Source organism: Cynocephalus volans, chromosome X, assembly GCF_027409185.1.
Source record: "Cynocephalus volans isolate mCynVol1 chromosome X, mCynVol1.pri, whole genome shotgun sequence".
In the NCBI taxonomy this organism is placed as follows: Eukaryota; Metazoa; Chordata; class Mammalia; order Dermoptera; family Cynocephalidae; genus Cynocephalus; species Cynocephalus volans.
Genome location: NC_084478.1, coordinates 134852848 through 134875820, shown reverse-complemented (window position 1 = coordinate 134875820; position 22973 = coordinate 134852848). Strand labels below are relative to the sequence as shown.

Sequence of the window (22973 nt, the reverse complement as noted above, 5' to 3'; positions counted from 1 at the left end):
TTGTCCCCTCAAAGTTCATGTCAAAATCTGATCCCAAATATGGCAGTGTTGGGAATTGTTTGGGTCATGGGGGCGGATCCCTCATGAATAGATTAATATATTCCCAGAGATGGGGGGACAGTAGTGGGTGAGTTCTCCACTCCGTTAGTTCATGAGAGAGCTAGTTGTTTAAAGGACCCTGGCACCTCCTTTCTCTCTCTCTCTCCCCCCCCCCCTTGTTTTCTTCACCACGTGATCTTGCACTTGCTGGCCATTTGTGGCTTTCTGCCATGAGAGAAACAGCCTGAGACCTGCATCAGATGTAGCCATCCTGGAATCAAGAGCTAAATAAACCTCTTTTCTTTGTAAATTATCCAGTTGCAGGTATTCTGTTATAGCAACACAAAAATGGACTAATACAGGGGCGCTTTGTGGGGGCTCTGACCCCCCACACTTCTGCTCTGCATTGCTGTAGTATATGCCCTTTGTGGTGGCTCCATCCCTGTGGTAGGTCTCTGCCTGGACCTCCAGGTCCTTCCATACAGCCTCTGAAATCAGGGTGAAGACTGCCATGCCTCTGCTACTCTTGCCGTCTGCTGGCCTGCAGACCTAACACCAAGGGGAAGCTGCAAAGGTTTCTGGCTTGTGCTCTCCAGAGCTGAGGCACAAACCACTGTTGGGACTCCTTGAAGCAAGACTGCAAGGCTGGGGAGAAGTGACGCGCAGCTCTGGCTTCTCTTTCCCCCTTGCTGGGCGAGAGGTGTCTATGGGGCACCTGCTGCCACTGCCACTACCGCCACCGCCACTGCCACTGCGTGCTGTCTCTATGGCGAGGAGGTGGAGGAGGAGCGCAAGCTCAGTGACAAAGTACATAAATAAAGGATAAAGTATTTTATGAAACAGTTCTTCAATCAAGTATAACATTTTGATGCTTGGCATCTAGACTCCTTTGTGCCTTCACTATGCCAGCAGCAAGTGTAGATCATAGCCAAAGAATTTGTGAAGTTTGGGCTTGCAACCTAGATGAAGAGATGAAGAAAATTCATCAAGTTATATGAAAATATAATTACATTGCTATGGACACCGAGTTTCCAGGTGTGGTTGCAAGACCCATTGTAGAATTCAGAAGCAATGCTGAGTATCAGTACCAACTACTGTGGTGTAATGTAGACTTGTTAGAGATAATTCAGCTAGGACTGACCTTTATGAATGAGCAAGGGGAATACCCTCCAGGAACTTCAACGTGGCAGTTTAATTTTAAATTGAATTTGACGGAGGACATGTATGCACAGGATTCTATAGAGCTACTAACAACATCTGGTATTCATTTTAAAAAGCATGAGCGTGAAGGAATTGAAACCCAGTACTTTGCATAACTTCTAATGACTTCAGAAGTGGCCCTTTGTGAAGGGGTCAAATGATTATCATTTCATAGTGGTTATGACTTTGGTTACTTAATCAAAATCCTGACTAACTCTAACTTACCCGAAGTAGAACTTGACTTCTTTCAGATCCTTCAGTTATTTTTTCCTGTTTTTTATAATGTGAAGTACGTCATGAAGAGCTGCAAAAATCTCAAAGGTGGATTACAGAAAGTTTCTGAACAGTTAGAGCTGGAACGAATAGGACCACAACATCAGACAGGATCTGATTCATTGCTCACAGGGCTGCCCTTTTTCAAAATGAGAGAGGTATGAAGACATTAGTGCTTTTTTTCTCAGTTGTTAGGTTGGGAACATTAAAAATCTTACAGTAAAAGTTTTTGGGCAATAAGTACCTACTAAGTGAGCATAAAATTTAGAGGTACCATAAAAATCACATCCACCACACTTGAATCAAAGCATTCAAAAATAAGTCACCTTGAACTGTAGTTCAGAAGGAAATGGAAGAATAAGTTATTCATAGAATAAAAAATTTAAAAATTTCAAAAATCTTAGGAATCATGTAAGTCCAACCATATTACTTTCTTAGATGACAAACAGGCCCGAAGCTGGTAACTTTTATAAGGTCAATCACATTACTAGTGAGAGAACTGAAGTTCTTTCTGTAGACTTTGTCAGTGCTGCTTCTACCAAGTCAAGGAATCCATACGTTAGGTTCCCCTAGTGTGGCCTTCTCTTAGGCTTTAAACTGGTGGTAAAAACATTATTTGCTCATGACATTCTTCACTGCTTTGAACATTTTATTGAGTAAGACTCATGGTTTTTTACTAGATTGAGTCTTACAAACGGGTTTGGAATTCTGAAGGAGTAAATAAATGTGAAGTAGCAATTGAATCAAAAGCCATTCTGGGTAGATTTTCCTTAAGTGGCAAAAGGCAGAGATCAGTTCCTCAAATATAAAAAAGTATGGAAGAATAAAATTTAAAGAACTCAAGTCTATCCTAAGGTTATCTAATTAAGTGATAAGGCACAGGTATATCTCACTGTAGGTAAACACAAAAGAAAATCAGTTGTGTAAAAACAAATAGGATGGACTTTGCCTAAAAAAAGTTTCCCTTTTTTGCAAAATAATTGCTGTGGAATTCTTTTGACTATATATTCTCTTAGACATTAAAGAATTGACAGAAAATTTAAAACTTTTTGTAGAAATATATTAATAGTATAAAGCATTAAAACTGTTTTGTCAAGTTGTACTGATCTGATCAATCTTCTGATTGATTCAGAAGTGATTTGGACTGTCTATTCAAGAAAAGTAAATATTTTGTACTACTTCTCAGTGCTTCTTTAGAGTACTAAAATAACTTTTCGGATTTTTCAGGTTTACATTTTTAAAATGCCTTAATGGTTTAATGGTGGATTTCTGGCACTAATTCATTATCTTTATTTCACTAAGCTTCTTCAAGGACAGTAATCTAGTGTAAATGTTTAATTTTTCTGTCCATAACATGTTTATGGTTTGATTATTTTTAGCCAGTTCAGCCTTGCACATAGATTAAAAGCAACTTTTAAACCTAAACTTTTATTTCCTGCCATCATTGGTTATTTTCAGTCATTCTTACTGTAGAGTATTGTTAAATTAATGGAATAAAAATGTCTACCATTTTTTCTATGATTACAAATTCACAGAAAAGTGGTCTACATGTTAATGAGAAATACATGCATTTATACATTTTTTTAAAAAAAAGACTTCAAGACTGTTCCAGCTGAAGTGGCCAGATGCAGGGAGCAGCTTCCCCTGCGGAGGGGCAAAATAGTGGCACCTCCAGGTCTATTCTCTGGAAAAATTAGTACCTCTTAGGCCTTTGGGTTAATGATGGGAGGAGCACCCTCGGAGACCTGTGAAATTCCTTAGAAGCCTACTCCCATTGTCTTGGCTATTAGCACCTGGCTGCCTCATAGCCATGATAATGTCTTCATCAACCAGCCCCTGCATTGCATCTTTGGATTCTTCTCCTGAAAAATGCTCTTTCATTCTCTACCACATAATCAGGCTGCAAATTTTCCAAATCTTTGCACTCTGCTTCCCTTTTTATTATAAATTCTGTCTTTATGTCATGCCTTAGCACCATAACTGAGTTATGTTACAAATAGCCATGCAGCTGTCTGAATGCTTGGCTGCATAGAAATTTCTTCCACCAAATATTCTGGTTCATAACTCTTTTTATTTTTATTTCAGTTTATCAATATACAATATAGTTGATTTTCGTGTCACTTTATCAGTTCCTCCTTTTCCTCCCTCCCTCTCCCCCCTCCCCCATCAACATCATGTCTGTTCACATGGCATAACAAAATCAAAGAATTGTTGTGATTGTTGTGTCTTCTTTCCCCACCCCCTCATCCTTTGTTTATTTACTTATTTATTTTATAAGCTCCCACAAATAAGTGAGAACATGTGGTATTTCTCTTTCTGTGCCTGGCTTATTTCACTTAATATAATTTTCTCTAAGTCCATCCACGTTGCTGGAAATGTTAGTATTTTGGGTTTTTTTAATAGCAGAATAGTATTCCATTGTGTCGATATACCACAATTTCCTTATGCACTCATCCCATGATGGGCATTTAGGCTGGTTCCAACTCTTGGCTATTATAAATAGATCTGCAGTATAAACAGGAGTACAGGTATCCCTTCAACATGATGATTTTTATTCCTCTGGGTATATTCCCAGCAGTGGAATAGCTGGGTCATACAGTAGATCTATCTGTAGTTATTTGAGGAACCTCCATACTATTATCCATAGAGGCTGCACCATTTTGTGGTCCCACCAATAGTGTAGGAGGATTCCTTTTTCTCTGCATCCTTGTCAGCATTTGTCATTCTCAGTCTTTTTGATATTAGCCATCCTAACTGGAGTGAGATGGTGTCTCAAAGTGGTTTTGATATGCATTTACCAAATGCTCAGTGATGTTGAGCATTTTTATCATGTGTCTGTTGGCCATTCATATTTTTTCCTTTGAGAAATGCCTATTCAGCTCCTTTGCTCATTTATTAATTGAGTAACTTGTTTTTTTTTTTTTTTGCTGTTAAGTTGTTTGAGGTCCTCATACATTCTGGATGTTAGTCCTTTGTTAGATGTATATTTTGAAAATATTTTCTCCCACTCTCTTGGATGTCTTTTTGCTCTCTTGTTTCTTTTGCTGTGTGGAAGCTTTTTAGTCTGATATCATCCCATTTGTTTATTTTTCCTTCAGTTGACTGTGCTTTTATGGTAATAATCATAAAGTCTGCACCCAATCCTACTTCCTGGAGTGTTTCCCCTAAGTTTTATTTAAGGAATTTATTGTTTCAGGACATATATTTTATTCTTTAATCCATTTTGAGTTGACTTGGGTATATGGTAAGAGGTACAAGTCTAGTTTTATTCTCCTACATATGAATGTCCAATTTTCCCAGCACCATTTACTGAAGAGGTAGTCTCTTCTCCAGTGTGTGGTCTTGGAGCCTTTGTCAAAGATCAGATGGCTGTAGGTGCGTGGGTTGATTTCTGGATTATCAACTATAAATAACTGTAGGCCAACAAATTGGAAAATCTGAAAGAAATGAAAAAATTTGGGGCACAAACAAACTACCAAAACTGAGCCAAGAAGACATAGAAAAATTGGACAGACCAATAACAATCGAAGAGATTGAAGCTGTTATCAGCAGTATCCCTACAAAGAAAAGCCCAGAACCAAGTGGCTTCACTACAGAATTCTACCAAACCTTGAAAGAAGAATTAATACCAATTCTCTACAAACTATTCCAAAAAATTGAAAGAGAGGCCATTTTCCCAAACTCATTCTATGAGGCAAACATCACCCCGATACCAAAACCAGACAAACATACAACAAAAAAATAAAACTGCAGGCCAATATCATTGATGAATATAAATGCAAAAATCCTCAATAAAGTACTAGCTAGTATAATACAGCAACATATACACACAATTATAGACCATGATCAAGTGGGATTCATCTGAGGGACGCAAGGTTGGTTCAACATATGCAAATCAATAAATGTGATACATCACATCAATAAAATCAAAGACAAAACCATATGATCATCTCTATAGACACTGAAAAAGCATTTGACAAAATTTAACATTCGTTCATGATAAAGACTGTCTATAAATTGGGTATAGAAGGAAAGTATCTTAACACAATTAAAGCCATATGTGACAAACCCACTTCCAATATCATCCTGAATGGAGAAAAATTGAAAGCCTTTCCCTTAAGAACAGGAACAAGACAAGGATGCCCATTCTCGCCACTCCTATTCGAAAAAGTGTTGGAAGTACTAGTCTGAGTAATCAGGGAAGTGAAGGAAATAAAGGGCATCCAGATTGGAAAAGATGAGGTCAAACTGTCCCTGTCTGCAGGTGACATGATCCTATACAGAGAATAGCCTAAAGACTCTACAAAAAAACTCTTAGAGTTAATAAATGATCTTAGCAAAGTTGCAGGATACAAAATCAACATGCAAAAATCAACAGCATTTCTAAATTCTAAGAAGGAACTGGCAAAAAATGAAATCAAAAAAGCTAGCCCATTTACGATAGTCCCCCCCAATAAAATACCTAGGAATAAATTTAACCAAGGATGTGACAAATCCCTATGATGAGATCTACAAATCACTGTTGAGAGATATTAAAAAGGACAGAAGAAGATGGAATGATATCCCAAGCTCTTGGATCGGAAGAATTAACATTGTGAAAATGTCCATACTACCCAAAGTGATCTACAGAATCAATGCAATTGCCATCAAAATTCCAATGACATTTTTCTCAGAATTGGAAGAAACATTCCTATCTTTCCTATGGAATAACAAAAGACCACGAATAGCCAAAGCAATCCTGAGCAAAAAAGTAAAGCTGGAGGCATAACACTACCTGACTTTAAACTATACTACAAAGCAATAGTAACCAAAACATGTACTGGCGTAAAAACACACACATAGACCAGTGGTTCATAATTCTTAAGTCCCACCTTCCACAAAGTCTTAGGGAATGGACACAATGCAGCCAAGTTCCTTGCTATTGTGTAGCACAGGTAATATTTTGTCCAATTCTCAATAAGTTTCTTTTTTCTGAGACCTGACTAGCATGGCCTTACTGTCTACATTTCTATCAGCAGTCTGGTCAAAACCACTTTACCAATTTTTAAGAAGTTTCAAACTTCCCCTCATCTTTTTATCATCTTCTGAGTCCTCCAAACTCTTCCAACCTTTCCCTGACACTTAGTTCCAAAGCCACTTCCATGTCTTCATGTATCTGTGTAGCAATGCCCCAGTTCTTGGTACCAATTTTCTGTATTAGTCCATTTTCTGTGTTGCTATAACAGAATACATGAGACTGGTTAAATTATGAAGAAAAGAGATTTATTTGGCTCACAATTCTGGGATAGCTGCATTTAGTGCTGGCCTCAGGATGCTTCTACTCATAGTGGAAAGCAGCAGTTGGTGGGTGCAGGATCACATGGTGAAAGGAAAAGAGAGAGAGAGAGAGAGAGAGAGAGAGAGAGAGAGAGAGGAGGTGACAGGGTCCTTTAAATAAACAAGTCTCACAGGAACTAATAGAGTGAGAACTCACTGTGACCCCAGGAAGAGCGTTAATCTATTAATGAGGGATCTACACCCATGACCCAACCAGCTCCCAACACTGCCACATTGGGGATCAGATTTTGATATGAGCTTTGTGAGGACAACATATCCAAACTCTATCATTCTACCCCTGGTCCCCCAAAACTTATGACACTCTCACACTCAAAACACAATCATTCCATCCCCACAGTCCCCAGAGTCTTGGCTTGTTCCAGAACCAACTTAAAAGCCCAAAGTCCAAAGTCTCATATGAAACCAAAGGCAAAACTCCTTACAGCTATGAACCTGTAAAAATCATAAATAAGTTCATCTACTTCCAACATACAATGGCAGAACCGACATTGGGTACACATTCCCATTCCAAAAGGGAGGGGTAGTCCAGAAGAAAGGAGAAACACACTCCAAACAAGTCTGAAAGCCAGCAGGGCTGACACAAAATCTTAAAGCTCCAAAATAATCTCTAGTGACTACAAGTCCTGCATCCAAAGAAAGAAAATATGAGAGGAGAGAAAGCATTTGTTTACTTTAGAAAACTAATATATGTACAGGAAACGATAACTAGAAAATTACCATTTTGCTACCTTCCTGGTAATACTTGATCAAGGCAAGAATTGTCAACAGACGATAACACAACTCAGAAAAATTTGTTGCTATCAAGATATTTACATAGTTCTTAAGTATCTCTGAACAGATTACTTATTGATTAAAAGGGGGTGACTTTGTAGTAAAACAATATGGAGGGTACCACCTTAACCAAACCATCCAAGTTAACACCACCAATAATAAGATAGCCTAAAATCCTGTGCCTCTTGATGTGATGCACTAAGAAAATACAGCATCATTCATCTAGTATTTCTTCTAACATATAACCTGACACTAGAAATGAGAATATGATCAAACATAGAGACACATTCCATAAAACAATTGGCCTGTATTGTTAAAAAATATCAATGTTTTGAAAAATTAAAATGGAGATGCTATTTTGGGTTCATGTAACCTAAAGACATGTAAATGCAATGTGTGATTCTGGATTGGATCCAGTATTGAAGAAAAATAAATTCTACAAACCACATTTTTGAGGCAAATGTTGAAATTAGATAAGGATTGTATATTAGATAATAGTACCATAGCAATGATAAATTATCTGATTTGATCATTGTACTGTACACATATAAAATAATAACCTTGTTATGAGGACATACATGGTGAAATATTTAGGGGTTCTATTAGTTTACTAGGGCTGCTGTAACAAATTATTACAAATGTGGTGGCTTAAAGCAACAGAAATGTATTCTCTCACAGTTCTGGAGGCAAGAAAGCTTGAAATCAAAGTGTCAGAAGGGTCATGCTTCTTCTGAAGGTTCTGTGGGAGAATTATTTCTTGCTCCTATCAGCTTCTGGCAGCTCCTGGTGTCCATCTGATTATTGCAGCCTAACTCCAGTTTGTACCTCCATTTTCACATGGCCTCCTTTCTTGTGTCTTTTGTGTTTTCTCCTATTCTGTGTTTCATAAGCACATCCTTCATTGGATTTAGGGCCCATGCTTCTCATGTATAATCTTATTTAAAGATCCTTATCTTATTTGTATCTGAAAAGACCTGTATTTCAAATAAAGTCATAATTCTGAGGTTCTAGGTGAACATATATTTTGGGGAGCTACTACTATTCAACCCACTATAGGGGTAGAGAATCATACACACAACCCATTCTCAGAAAGTTCAACAAAATATTAAGTAATAAATATAGTAATAATAATAAACTGGCACAAGTACAAGCACACAGTGCAACAAAACAAATGTGGCAAAATGTAAACAATTTATGGATTTATGTGAAGTGTATAAGAATTTTCAGTGCAATAAACTTGCAATTTTTCTATATTTTGAGTTTTTTTATAATACAGTATAAATTGAATAACATATAAAATGTTTAAGAAAATAAGAAAAATGTAAGGAATTTGAACATAAATTTTAAATTTATAATAAACAGACAAAACTATAGAATTAAAGAAGACAACTGAACTTAAGAACTTCATAGATGTGTAAAATAGCAGATTAAACACAGCTGAAGTGAGAATTATTAAACTGATAAGTATTAAAATATGTACTAAGTGACAAAGGGATAAAAGGGTGAAAAATTTAGGAAACAGTATAAGAGAAACAGGGGATGTCTTCTCAATGTATATATAATTGTCCACCTAGAAAAATGAGTGAGAAAGAATAGAGCAGAAGCAATATTTGAACAGATGATGCTTAAAATCTTCCTAAAAAAGAAATAGGCAGGAAACATAATTCAAGAGCATAATAAAGCCAAAGTAGTATAAGTAAAATGAAATTCACATCTAGGAATATCATAGTAAAACTCATAAAAACAAAAGCAATCAGGAATAAAAGGGCATAATCAGAACAATAGTAGTAATACCTACAGCTGTCATTAAATAGAAATTAGAATAATGCCAAAATAATGCTATAAAGAGAGGATAGTCTTTTATTCAGCAAACGGTTATAGAAGATCTGTATGTCTTTATTTTTTAAAAAATAAACCTAAGGCTTCATACCATACACAAATATTAAATTGAGAGAGATAACAAACATAAACATAAAAACTAAAACTATGAAACTTCTATGAAAAAACAAAGTAGAATACCTTCATAATTTGGGGGGCAAAGGTTTCTTAAACAGGACATAAAAAGTAGTAATCATTAAAGCAAAACTTCAGATACTGTACCTTATCAAAATTAAAACTCCTTGGTTTATAGAAGGCATTATTATGAAAATATAAAGGCAGGCTATAGACCTGGAGATAATGTTCATAATACATAAATCTGACAAAGAAATTGTATCTAGAGTATATAAAGGCTTACTACAACTCAGTAATATAAAGACACATCCTTAATTTAAAAATAGGCTATACATCTTATTAGAAACTTAACAGGAGACATAATAATGGCCAATTAAAACATAAAAAGGTACTCAGCATTATGTCATATGTGAATTGCAAATTAAGCCACAAAAGAACAATTCACATTTACTAGAATAGCTAAAATTAAAATGAATGGCAATTCCAAGTGTTGGTGAAGATTAGCTTGAAGTCTCATACATTTGCTGGTGTGAGTATAAAATGGTACAGACCATTTTGGAAACAAATTTCACAATTTTTTTTTATACTAGTTAAACATACCTAACCCATCACCAAGAAATTCCACTCTTAATTATTTACCTCAGAGAAATAACAAACTATGTCACAGAAAGACACAGGCAAAAATTTCACAGTTCTCTATTCACAGCAGCTAAAATCTGTAGCGAACTCAAAAGTTCATTAAGAATAATGTGTGAACTGTTAAATATCCATACACTTAAGAACTACCCACTGATGAAAATTACAAAGTATGTGATCATGTAACAACATGAATGAATAACAAAACAATATTTTTCCTTAAGGAAGCCAGACACAAGAGTACTTACTGCGTGATCCCATGCATAGGAATGTCTAGTTAAATTTAACTGTAGTGATATGTATCAGAATGGTGGTTACTTTGTGAGATGGAGGTGGTTACTACAAAGAGGCATGAGGTAATTTTCTTTTTTTTTTTTTTGTCACTTTGAATTTTATTTATTTTTATTTATTTATTTATTTATTTATTTTTAAATTTTATTTTGTCGATATACATTGTGGCTGATTATTGCTCCCCATCACCAAAACCTCCCTCCCTTCTCCCTCCCCCCCCTCCCCCCCAACAATGTCCTTTCTGTTTGCTTGTCATATCAACTTCAAATAATTGTGGTTGTTATATCTTCTCCCCCCCCCCCCCGGTTTGTGTGCGTGTGTGTGTGTGTGTGTGTGTGTGTGTGTGTGTGTGTGTGTGTGTGTGAATTTATATATTAATTTTTAGCTCCCTCCAATAAGTGAGAACATGTGGTATTTCTCTTTCTGTGCCTGACTTGTTTCACTTAATATAATTCTCTCGAGGTCCATCCATGTTGTTGCAAATGGCAGTATTTCATTCGTTTTTATAGCTGACTAGTATTCCATTGTGTAGATGTACCACATTTTCCGTATCCACTCATCTGATGATGGGCATTTGGGCTGGTTCCAACTCTTGGCTATTGTAAAGAGTGCTGAAATGAACATTGAAGAACAGGTATACCTTCGACTTGATGATTTCCATTCCTCTGGGTATATTCCCAACAGTGGGATAGCTGGGTCGTATGGTAGATCTATCTGCAATTCTTTGAGGAACCTCCATACCATTTTCCATAGAGGCTGCACCATTTTGCAGTACCACCAGCAATGTATGAGAGTTCCTTTTTCTCCGCAACCTCGCCAGCATTTATTGTTCAGAGTCTTTTGGATTTTAGCCATCCTAACTGGGGTTAGATGGTATCTCAATGTGGTTTTGATTTGCATTTCCCGGATGCTGAGTGATGTTGAGCATTTTTTCAATTTTCTTAAGTCATGGAAATTTTCTACATCATGACTGAGTGATTGAGTAGTGGTTACGTGGGTGTATGTATTTGTTAAAACCCATCAAATTGTACATTTACTTCTTTGCATTTTATTATATGTAAATTATACCTAAAAGGTAATTTCTAAAATGATGTCAAAATAAATACTATTTAAGACAAAAAAAATGCTTAGAGAACTCACTATCAGCAGACCAACACTGGAGGAAATACTAATGGATGAGTTTGTCACACAAAAGAAAATTGATCACTGATGGAAACAAGGACTCACAGTTAAGAATTAGCAACAAGAGAAAGAGTAAATGCAGAGTTAAAAATCTAAATTCTTACTGGCCACCTGAACCAATAATAATGATACCTTGTGGAGTATAAAATATTTGCAGTTTATGCAGAATTAAAATATATGACAAAAACAGCACAAAATGCAAGAAGGTGTTAAATGGAGTTAACTTATTCTAAGTTTTTTTTAATTGTCCCGGCAGTAGAAAAATCCTAATTTATATCTGCCTTACTAAACTAAGAATGCATGTAGTAATCTCTAGAGTAGCCTCTAAGAAATAGCATAAGATGTACACCTATCATTTAAAAATAAGAACATCAATTTAGGCAATAATGCAATTCTTCACATTAATAAAACAAAGGAGAAAAATCATATAATCCTTTTATTGGATGATGAAAAATATTTAATAAAACCAACATCCCCAGTTAATAACAACAACAACAACAAAAACAGCACACTATGGAAAACAGTATGGAGGTTTCTCAAGCAGCTACAGATAGATCTTCCATACAATCCAGCACTCCCACTTCTGGGTATATACACAAAGGAATGGAAATCATCATGTCAAAGGTATATACTCTCATGTTCACTGCAGCTCTGTTTACAATAACCAAGATATAGAACCAACCCAAATGTCCATCAACGGATGATTGGATAAGGAAACTGTGGTATATATTCACCATGGAATACTACTCTGCCATAAAAAAGAATGAAATTCTCCCATTTACAATGACAAGGATGAGCTTGGAGAAACTTACCTGAGTGAAATATGCATAGCACAGAGGGATGAATACCACATGTACTCACTCATAAGTGGAGATAAGAGAGAAAGAAGGGAAGGAAAGAAAGACCACAGTGGTGTGTTGGACTTGCAGAGGGAGAGAACATACCTAGGGATACAAAGTGGAATGGGGAAAGGGGGATGCGAAAGGAGGTCAGGGACAACTGGGGTGATAATTGGGTGGGAGACATGGGGTATAATCACAATTTGTGGCAATGGGTATGTGGCCAATATGGATCTGGCCATCACATCTTAAGCATTAGTGGTGACAATTTGCTTTGTACCCCATGAATATTTATAACCAATAAAAATAGATAAATGAAAATAGAAATAAAACAGCAAACCAGATAAAACAGAAATATCACAAAATCTGGCAGTTTGTTTTTGAAAAAAGTAGTACTGCAAAGCATTGGAAGGATAAATAAATGTTGCTGGGTCAGGTCTAAGGGATACCTGCACTCCCATGTTCATTTCAGCTCTATTAACAATAGCCAGGTGATGGAACCAACCTAAATGTCCATCAATGGATGACTGGATAAGGAAAATGTGGTATATATACACAATGGAATACTACTCAATCATAAAAATGAATGAAATTCTACCATTTACAGCAATGTGGTTGAGCCTGGAGGAAATTATCCTAAGTGAATTCACCCGGGTACAGAAAGAGAAATACTGCATGTTCTCAGTCATAACCAGGAGTTGAATTTATAAATAAACAAATAAACAATAAAGAGATACAGAGAGAGAGAAAGAAAGAACAATTACAGTAACACATTGAAATTTTAGAAAGAGAGGAAAGAACTTTGGTTACTAGATGTGGACAAGGGGAGGGGAGGAGGAGATGGAAGGGGGCTAATAAGGAATTGGTTAATGGACACAAAGAATGATTGTATATTGTAATGATGAATAAGCTAACTCCTGATCTAACCATCACACATTGTACACAATTATTGAAAATCTACATTGTACCCCACATGTATGTATAATAAATTATTTTTAAAAATAAATAAAATAAATAAATAAATGTAAATTCACAGAAAATACCTAAATGCCTAGTTAAAAAGACTACTAGACACCTAGGAAAATAAATAAATAAATAAATAGATAGATAAATTTTAAATTCATTTCTATTTAACCTTTATATATAGTATAAGGGTTTAATTTTGTTCTTTTGCATGTGAATATCCAGTTTAACCAGTACCATTCATAAAGAGACTATCCCCATTGTGTCTTTTCAGTGCTCTTGTCAAAGATAAGTTGACCATATATTTGTGGGGTTATTTCTAAGCTCTCTATTCTGTTCCATGGATCTGTGTGTCTGTTTTTTTAATGTCAGTACCATACAGTTTTAATTACTATAGCTTTATATTATAATTTGAAATCAGGAGGTGTGATGCCTCTAGGTTTATTCTTTTCAAAATTGCTATAGCTATATGTGGTCTTTTGTGGTTCTATATGAGTTTTAGATTTCTTTTTCTATTTCTGTGAAGAATGCCATTGGAATTTAGATAGAAATTTCATCAGATTTGTATATCACTTTGGGTAGTGTGGACATTTCAACAATATCAATTCTTCCATTCCATAAACATGGAGTAACTCCATTTATTTGTGTCTTCTTCAATTTCTTTCATTACATCTTGTAATTTTCAGTGTAAAAATCTTTCACCTCCTTATTTAGATTTATTCCTAAGTTTTTGTTCTTTCTGATGTTATTATAAATGAGATTGCTTTCTTAATCTCTTTTTTGTATAGTTTGTTGCTCCTTGATATTGCTCTTGGCAATGATGTTTTAAAAATATGACACCAAAAGCACAAGCAACAAAAGAAAAAATAAGGGGAACTAAAAGAAAACTAAAAATCTAAACATCAAACTAAAAATCTTCTACAAAGGAAAGGAAAAAATCAACAAAATGAAATGGCAACCTACATTTGCAAATCATCTCTCTGATAATGGGTCAATTTCCAAAATACATAAGGAACTCCTTACATCTAAAATATATAAGCAAACAAATAACCCAATCAAAAAAACAGCAAAGGACCTGAATAGATATTTTTCCAAAGGTGGCATCCAAATGGCCAACATATACGTAAAATGTGCTTACTAATCATTAGGGAAATGTAAATCACAACCCAAATGAGATGTCACCTCATTTGTTTGATAGCTATTATCAAAAAGACAAGAGATAACTAGTGTTGGCAAGATGTGGAGAAAAGGGAACTCTTGTACACAATTGATGGAGATGTAAATTGACACAGCCATTATGGAAAATAGTAAAAAGGATCTCAAAAATTAAAAATAGAACCACCATAATACTTACTTCTGGGCATATATTCAAAGGAATAAAATCAGTATCTTGAAGAGTTATGTGCACCCCTACGTTCATTGCAGCATTATTTGCTAGCCAAAATATAGAAGCAACCAAAATGTCTGCCAACAGATGAGTAGATAAAGAAAATGCAATGTGTATATATTTTTCAGTCATAAAAAACCAAAAATCCTATGCTGAGTAAAGTATGCTAGTCACAGAAAGAGACATAATGTATGATCTCACGTATGTGGAATCTAAAAAAGTTGAACTCATAGAAGCAGAGAATAGAATGGTTGTTGCCAGGAGCTGGGGCATGGGAGTAATGGGGAAATGTTGGTTAAAAGGTACAAAGTTTCAGTTATAAGATGAATAAGTTCTGGGACCTAAAGTACATCATGGTGACTATAGTTAATAGTACTGTATTATTTACTTGAAATTTACTATGGGAGTAAATCTTATGTGCCATCACCACACATACACATGCATGCAAATACACACATGCACACACACACAATGGTAATTATGTGTGGTGATGGATGTATTAACTAATATGATTGTGGTAGTAATTTCACAATGTATACATATATCAAATCATCACATTTTATCTCTTGAATATGCATAATTTTTATGTTTCAATTGTACCTCAATAAAGCTGGAGGGAAAAAAAAACTATTTTGCTGAAGGATAACCCCTTGGGGTTTTACCAGAGTCTGACTGACCTGGAAGAAGGGGAAATGCCCAACTCCAGGCCCACTAAACTTTCTGTCCCACCTAAGAAGTTGAAAAGACCCTGAGAAGCACTTGTGAAGGTCACAGTTTAGGGACACAGCCTCATTAAAAGACTGAGACCTAATCATCGAACTACAAGATACTTATCCTTCAGACCTTATAGCTGTTTAATAAATTAACTCAAAATAGATCATAGACCTAAATGTAAAATGCAAAATTATAAAACTTACAGAATATAACTTAGATGAACAGAATTACATCTCCCAAAATTTATATGTCGAGGAGGCCCTAATCTCCAATGTGACTATTTGGAGTAAGGAAGTAATTAAGGTTAATTGAGGTCACAAGGGCAGGACCTTGATAAACTTAGTGTCCTTATAAGAAGAGACACTACAGAGCTTGTTTTCCCCCCATCATGTGAGGACACAGCAAGAAGGTGCCACCTGCAAGCCAAAAAGAGAACCCTCACCAGGAACTCAATCATGTTGGCACCCTGAATATACACTTCCATATTCCAGAACTGTGAGGAAATAAATTTCTCTTTTTTAAGCCATCCAGGCTTTGGCATTTTGTTACGCAAGCCCATGCTAATACAGTAACATAGAAAATCTAGGTGGCCTTGACAATTACTTTTTAAATATAATACCAAAAGTACAATTTATGAAAAAAAGAATTAATTAGTCAAACTTTATTAAAACTAAAAACTGCTCTGCGGGATACTCATAAAATAGTAAAAAGACAAGACACATACTGGGAAAAATTCTTTGTAAAACACTTAACTGATAAAGGACCACTGTCCAAAATATATGAAGAACTCTTAATGCTCAACAATAAGAAAACTATCTAATTTAAAAATGAGCAAAATCTGAACCTCACCAAAGAATACATACATATGTACATACACATATACACACACACACGACAAATAAGCATATGAAAAGATCTAAATACAAATGCAATTAAAACAATGAGATACTATTTTGCACTTATTAAAATGGCTACTATTGAAAGCACTGGCAACAGCAACTGTTGACAAGTATGTGAAGCAACAGGAACTAGCATTCAATGCTAGTGGGAATGCAACATGGTACAGCTACTTTGAAAGACAGCTTGGAAGTTTTTTTGAAAAGTAAACAAAACTTTAACACATCAATTATCTAGTTGGTATATATCCAAATGGGTTGAAAAACTTATGCCCACATAAAGTCCTGGACTCAAATAATTATAGCAGCCTTATTCATAATTGCCAAAACTTAGAAGCAAACAAGATGTCTTTCAATAATAGAATGAATAATCTGTGGTATATCCTTACAACAGAATATCATTCAGTGATAAAAAGCAAAAATCTAACAGGCCACAAGAAGACATGTAGAAAACTTAAATGGATATTGCTAAAGAAAAGAAGCCAACCGTAAAAGGCTACATACTACGTGATTTCAACTATATGATATTATGAAATAGGCAAAACTATAGAGACAATAAAAATAAATAAATAAATAAACAAACAAACAAACAAACAAATAAATAAATAAATAAATAAATAAATAAAACTCTTGTTCCCAGAAGGATTTGGGGAAAGGGAAAAAGGAAGGAATGAATAGGTAAAATACAGGGGATTTTTAGGGCGGTGAAACTATCTTGGGTGATACTGTAGTGGTGAGTACATGATATCTCATATATTTATCAAAACCTGTAGAATGTACAACATAAAGAGTGAACCCTAATGCAACCTATGGACTTTAATAATAACATATCAATTTTGGCTCATCAATTATTACATATGTACCACACTAATGCAAAACTGTTAATATGGAAAATTGGAGAAAGGGAAACTCAAAGCGCATATGGGAATTCTATAGCTTCATTAAGTTTTTCTGTAAACTTAAAACTGTTCAAGAAATAAGTCCATAATTTTTTTAAAAAAAGTAATCAATGCAAATATTTACAACAAGGAGAAAGATAAACCAAAGTGTTATAACAATGTGTGATGAACTAATGTGTGATAAACTAGTGTTATAATATCTGTGTTAGAAGAAATAAAATATATGAAACATATAACTCAGTCTAAGAATTAAGTAAAATTTCTCAAAAATCATTAAAGTAGAAATTATCTAGATGGTGTATTATGAAAAGCCCATCAGTAGAAGAATCAGCAAATGTGAAATAAAGAGAAAGTCACTGTACATAGTTGAAAAAGAAGATGTTTATAGTGTAATGAATAACAGAATTCTGGAGGAACAGTGGCAAGAAATGAGACTGGAGCATCTGGATAGTTGAAGTATTTGTAAGCAATGTTTAGGATTTCAGACTTTATCCTAAGAATAATGGGGATGTATGGAACAGTTTTATATAGAGGAGTGACATCATCATATTTACCTATAAAGATAACTCTAACTACAATATGAAAAATGGATTGGATGGTAGCAAAAAGGGATGCAGTGAAACAAGTTAGGAAGTCTGCAGGCAAAGATCGGATTCTTGCAGTTGGAATAAATTCTACTCCATGTGGCTGGTGTCATGTACAGATGTGAATTCTCACGGTGACTGAAGGACATGAAAAACCTGTACCTCTATTTGGTAACTTGTTGGATATTTTTCTTCTTTGTGTAAATGTCTTAGTAAGCTTCTGTATCCTTTGTCTTTAAATGTACTCTATAACCATTAACAATGTCTGTTAACAGTTTTCCTTCAATCGCATCACTCACACTGAAACACTCAGCTACATAAAGGACATCCAAATAAATCCTTAGAATCAAAAATTATGTTATATTATACAACTACAATGCAATAAAATTTTGGAGGTGGAGGCATTATTTTAAAATTTAGAAATAAATAGGACATATGACAGGATAATTTACTATTGTGTTGATTTCGGTTTTATATCCATGGTTGTTGAATAAAGTGAAAAAAGGATTTCTTGTTCTCTGAATTTTTCCTTCCTCTATTCCAAGAATCTAGTCAGTCCATAGCTCCCTTGTCTCAAACATGTTTGCAATATCCAAGTAGGAGTTATTTAAGGACAATATAGATTTTCTAAATGTTCCTTAGGAGGAAAAAGAGAGAGAGAAACAGAGAGAGAGAAAGAGAGACAGAGAGAGAGAAAGAGAGACAGAGGCAGACATGCAGAGAGAGACAGAGAGAGCCTGATAAAGATATAAGTGCTATGAAGAGTGAAGATTTTCCTAGACTCAGTAGGACTGGGAAGTTTGTGGATTTTATACATAATAGGCACCCATGAAAACCTCAGGACTTATAGGACAATGGCTTTTAGCCATGGAAAAGAATTCTGCTTTTAAAAAGCGCCTTGAGTCCTATTCATGAATTATGTACCCACTCCTATTTCCTGGAGTGTTTTCCCTATTTTATCTTTAAGGAGTTTTATTGTTTCAGGTTGTATATTTAATTTTTTAATCCATTTTGAGTTGATTTTGGTATATGGTGAAAGATACTGGTCTAGTTTCATTCTCCTACATATGATTATCCAGTTTTTCCAGCACCATTTGTTGAAAAGGCAGTCTTTTCCCCAGTACGTAGACTTGCTGCCTTTGTCAAAGATCAGATGGCTGTAGGCATATGGGTTAATTTCTGGGTTCTCTATTCTGTTCCATTGATCTGTATCTGTTTTTATGCCAGTATCATGCTGTTTTGGTTATTATAGCTTTGTAATATAGTTTAAATTCAGGTAGTGTTATGCCACCAGCTTTATTTATTTATTTTTTTTGGTCAGGATTTCTTTGCCCAAAAAGCACAGGCAACTAAAGGTAAAATTTAAAAAATGGGGTTATATCAAACTAAAAAGCTTCTGCACAGCAAAAGAAACAATCAACATAGTAAAAAAAAAAAACAACCAACAAAGTGGGAGAAAATATTTGCAAAATATACATCTGACAAAGGGTTAATATCAAGAATATACAAGAACTCAAACAACTTTACAACAAAAAACCATTAACCCAATTAAAACATGGGTAAAGGAGCTGAACAGACATTTCTCAAAGGAAGATATACGAATGGCCCACAGACACATGAAAAAGTGCTCAATATCACTCAGCATCCTTGAAATGCAAATCAAAAGCACACTGAGATACCATCTCACTCCAGTTAGGATAGCTAACATCGAAGAGACTGAAAATGATAAATGATGAAGTGGTTGAGGAGAAAAAGGAACTCTTATCCACTGTTGGTGGGGCTGCAAAATGGTCCAGCCTTTATGGAAAATGACATGGAGGTTCCTCAAACAATTACAGATAGATCTACCATATGACCCAGCGATCCCATTGCTGGGAAGATACCAAGAAGAATGGAAATCGTCATGCCAAAGGGATACCTGTAGTCCAATGTTTATTGCAGCTCTATATATAATAGCCAAGAGCTGGAACCAGCCAAAATGTCCATCATCTGATGAGTGGATAAGGAAACTCTGGTACATCTACACAATAGAATACTACTCTGCTATAAAAAAGAACAAAATACTACCATTCGCAACAACATGAATGGACTTAGAGAAAATTATATTAAATGAAACAAGTCAGGCACAGAAAGAGAAATACCGCATGTTCTCACTTATTTGTGGGAGCTAAAAATTGATAAATAAATAAACATACAAAGAAAGAGTGGGGAGAAGAAGACAGAATAAACACAAAAATTCCTTGAACTATTTAAGTCAAGTGCACAGATACGAAGTGGTAAAAGGAGGGGAGGGGTGGAGAGGAATGCGTAAATGGGCACTAAAATCAAGTACAATGTATTTTGAGAAGTAAAATAAAATTAAATTAAATTTTAAAAATAAATAATTAATTAATTAATTAATTAAAAAGAGAATTTAACCAAAAAGCCACCAGATTACATGGAGTCATAGAGATTTATTTATCTTTACTATTTACTTATTTAATTACACATACATGTGGGGTAAAACTTTGATTTTTAATAATTGTGTACAAGTGTCGTGGTTAGATCAGTATAGTTAGCTTATTCATCATTACAAAACACAATCATTCTTTGTGTCCATTGGTCAATTAATCCATAAATAAACAAATGAACAATAAAGAGAGATAGAGCGACAGAGAGAACGAAACAACAATCACAGTAATATATTAAACTTTTAGAGAACTAGAGGTGGAAATGGGGAGGGGAGGGGGAGGGAGAGGCTAATGAGGAATTAGTTATAGAGATTTAAACCATTAAGCAGTGTGGGCCAAACTCCATTGGAGCCTTCACAAGTATCTTATTTGATGTATCTCTGGCACCTTTGTATAACTCTAGGTGGATATGGGAAGTATTAGCTCTTACAGTGACTGAAAATATAATCTCTCTCAAATTTAACAAAATGCAGGTTTTGATTTTATATTAGTTTTCTAGAGCAGTCATAACTAAGTACCACAAATCAGGTGGCTTAAAACATCAATTTATTCTTTCACAGTTTTGGAGTCCAGAAACTTGAAATCATGCTCCCTCCAAACACTCTATGAAAGATTCTTTTCTTAACTCATTTAGCTTCATGTACTTGCTGGCAATCCTTGTCATTCCTTGGTTTGAGGTAGCATAACTCCAGTCTCTGCCTCCATCTTCTCATAGTCTTCTTCATTGTGTGTTTTGTCTGTCTCAGTGTTTAATTTTTCCTCCGTTCTTTTTATAAAGACATCATTCACTGAATGAGTGTCCAGCCTAATCCAGTACGACCTTATCTTAACTGGATTACATCTGCAAATAACCTATTTCCAAAGAAGGTCACATTCACGGAAACCAGCAGATTGGGATTCAGCATATCTTTTGGAAGGGGCACAATTAAACCCACAAAAGTCTGCTCTTGACCCTCCACAAATTCTTATCTTTCCCCCATAAAAAGTACATTTGCCACATGCCAACATCCTTAAATGCATTAACTCATTACAGCATCAATCTAAGTCCAAAATCTTACCTAAATATCATCAACAAAAATAGTCTCAAATCTCATATTCAAATCTCATATTCTAAACCATCTAAATCAGGTATTAGTGATACATTAGGTATGGTCCATCATAGGGCAAAATTCCTGTCCATCTGTGTACCTGTTATCTGTTTCCATAATACGATGGGACAGGTATATGATAGACATGGGTTCTACACAAGTATAACATGGAGCAAGGAAAATTCCATTAGGTTTCCAAACCTGAGAGTAATCATCTGTGACTTGATACTCAACCTTCTGGGTCTATGCAGATCCCACTGTCCCCACTGGCCTCTGAACCACCCTAGAGTAATTCATATCTTTTCGTGACAGATAAGAGATGTTTACAGCCAAGTAGATTTATTGGTTTGTCCCCTGCCTGCAGAATTTCAGAGATCCCACAGTCTTCCTTTATTTCATTCCATGTCTGTTCCCTTCAGTCCAAGCTGGCAGTGTTTTTGGTGATTGCATGTGCATTTCTCTTATGCCTTCAGATTTATTTTTAAAAATTGCTTTGGCTATTTGTGATCTTTTGTGGTTCCATACGAATTTTAGAACTTTATTTTCTATTTTTGTAAAGAATGCCATTCGAATTTTGGTAAAAATTGCATTGAATATTTAATTACAGAGAAGACACACAGGGAAGAAATCCCTGAGCCTGTGCTTTATAAAAACCATTGTGGGTCTTTCGTGTATGTGAAGAGATTTAAGCCATTAGACATGAAGATTCTCCATAGATCTTTCCTGGACAACCCAGTCTGTATTCTCAGCTTCTGCTGAGATGGTTGATTGGATCCATGAGTCACATGCCTAACCAACCCAGTAGTTGGTTGTCCAGCCACAGCCTTGGTGCTCTTTCCAGGGCATGTCTTAGCATCTTTCGCAATATGAATAGGCTGAGAATTTTCTAAATCATCAAGTTCTAGTTGCTTTTCTTCTCAATTTTCTCTTTCCTCTCACATTTTACTGTAAGCAGCAAGTAGAAACCAGACTACACCTTCCACATTCTGTTTGAAAATCTCATCAGGTAAATATTCAAGATCATCACTTAAAAGTTCTGCTTTCCACCCAACAGAAGTAGACAATTCAGTCACATTTTCTGCCATTGCATATCAAGGATCACCTTTCCTCCAGTGCCCAATAACATGTTTCTTATTTCTGTCTGAGAATTTATTAGAAGCATTTTAACCTCCATATTTCCAATAGCAGTCTGTAGGCTTTTCTATAATGTGCCTCAAAATTTTTCAAGCCTCTACCCATTACTCAAAGCTATTTTCACATTTTTAATTATTTGCTACAGCAGCATCCCACTTCTTGGAACCTAAATCTATATTAGTTTCCTAGGGCTGCCATTAACAAACGAGTACAAAAAGGTGACTTAAAACAATGTAAATTAATCCTCTCTTAGTTCTAGAGGCTAGAAATCTGAAATCCAGTTGTTGGCAGGGCCATACTTCCTCTGAAGTCCCTAGGGAAGATACTTCTCTTGCCT

General features: G+C 35.3%; 1 pseudogene; it reads left to right on the top strand.

Moving 5' to 3' along the window:
- The first annotated feature begins 918 nt into the window (after window positions 1-918).
- On the top strand, window positions 919-1676 carry LOC134367480 (CCR4-NOT transcription complex subunit 7-like; annotated as a pseudogene).
- The last annotated feature ends 21297 nt before the right edge of the window (window positions 1677-22973 follow it).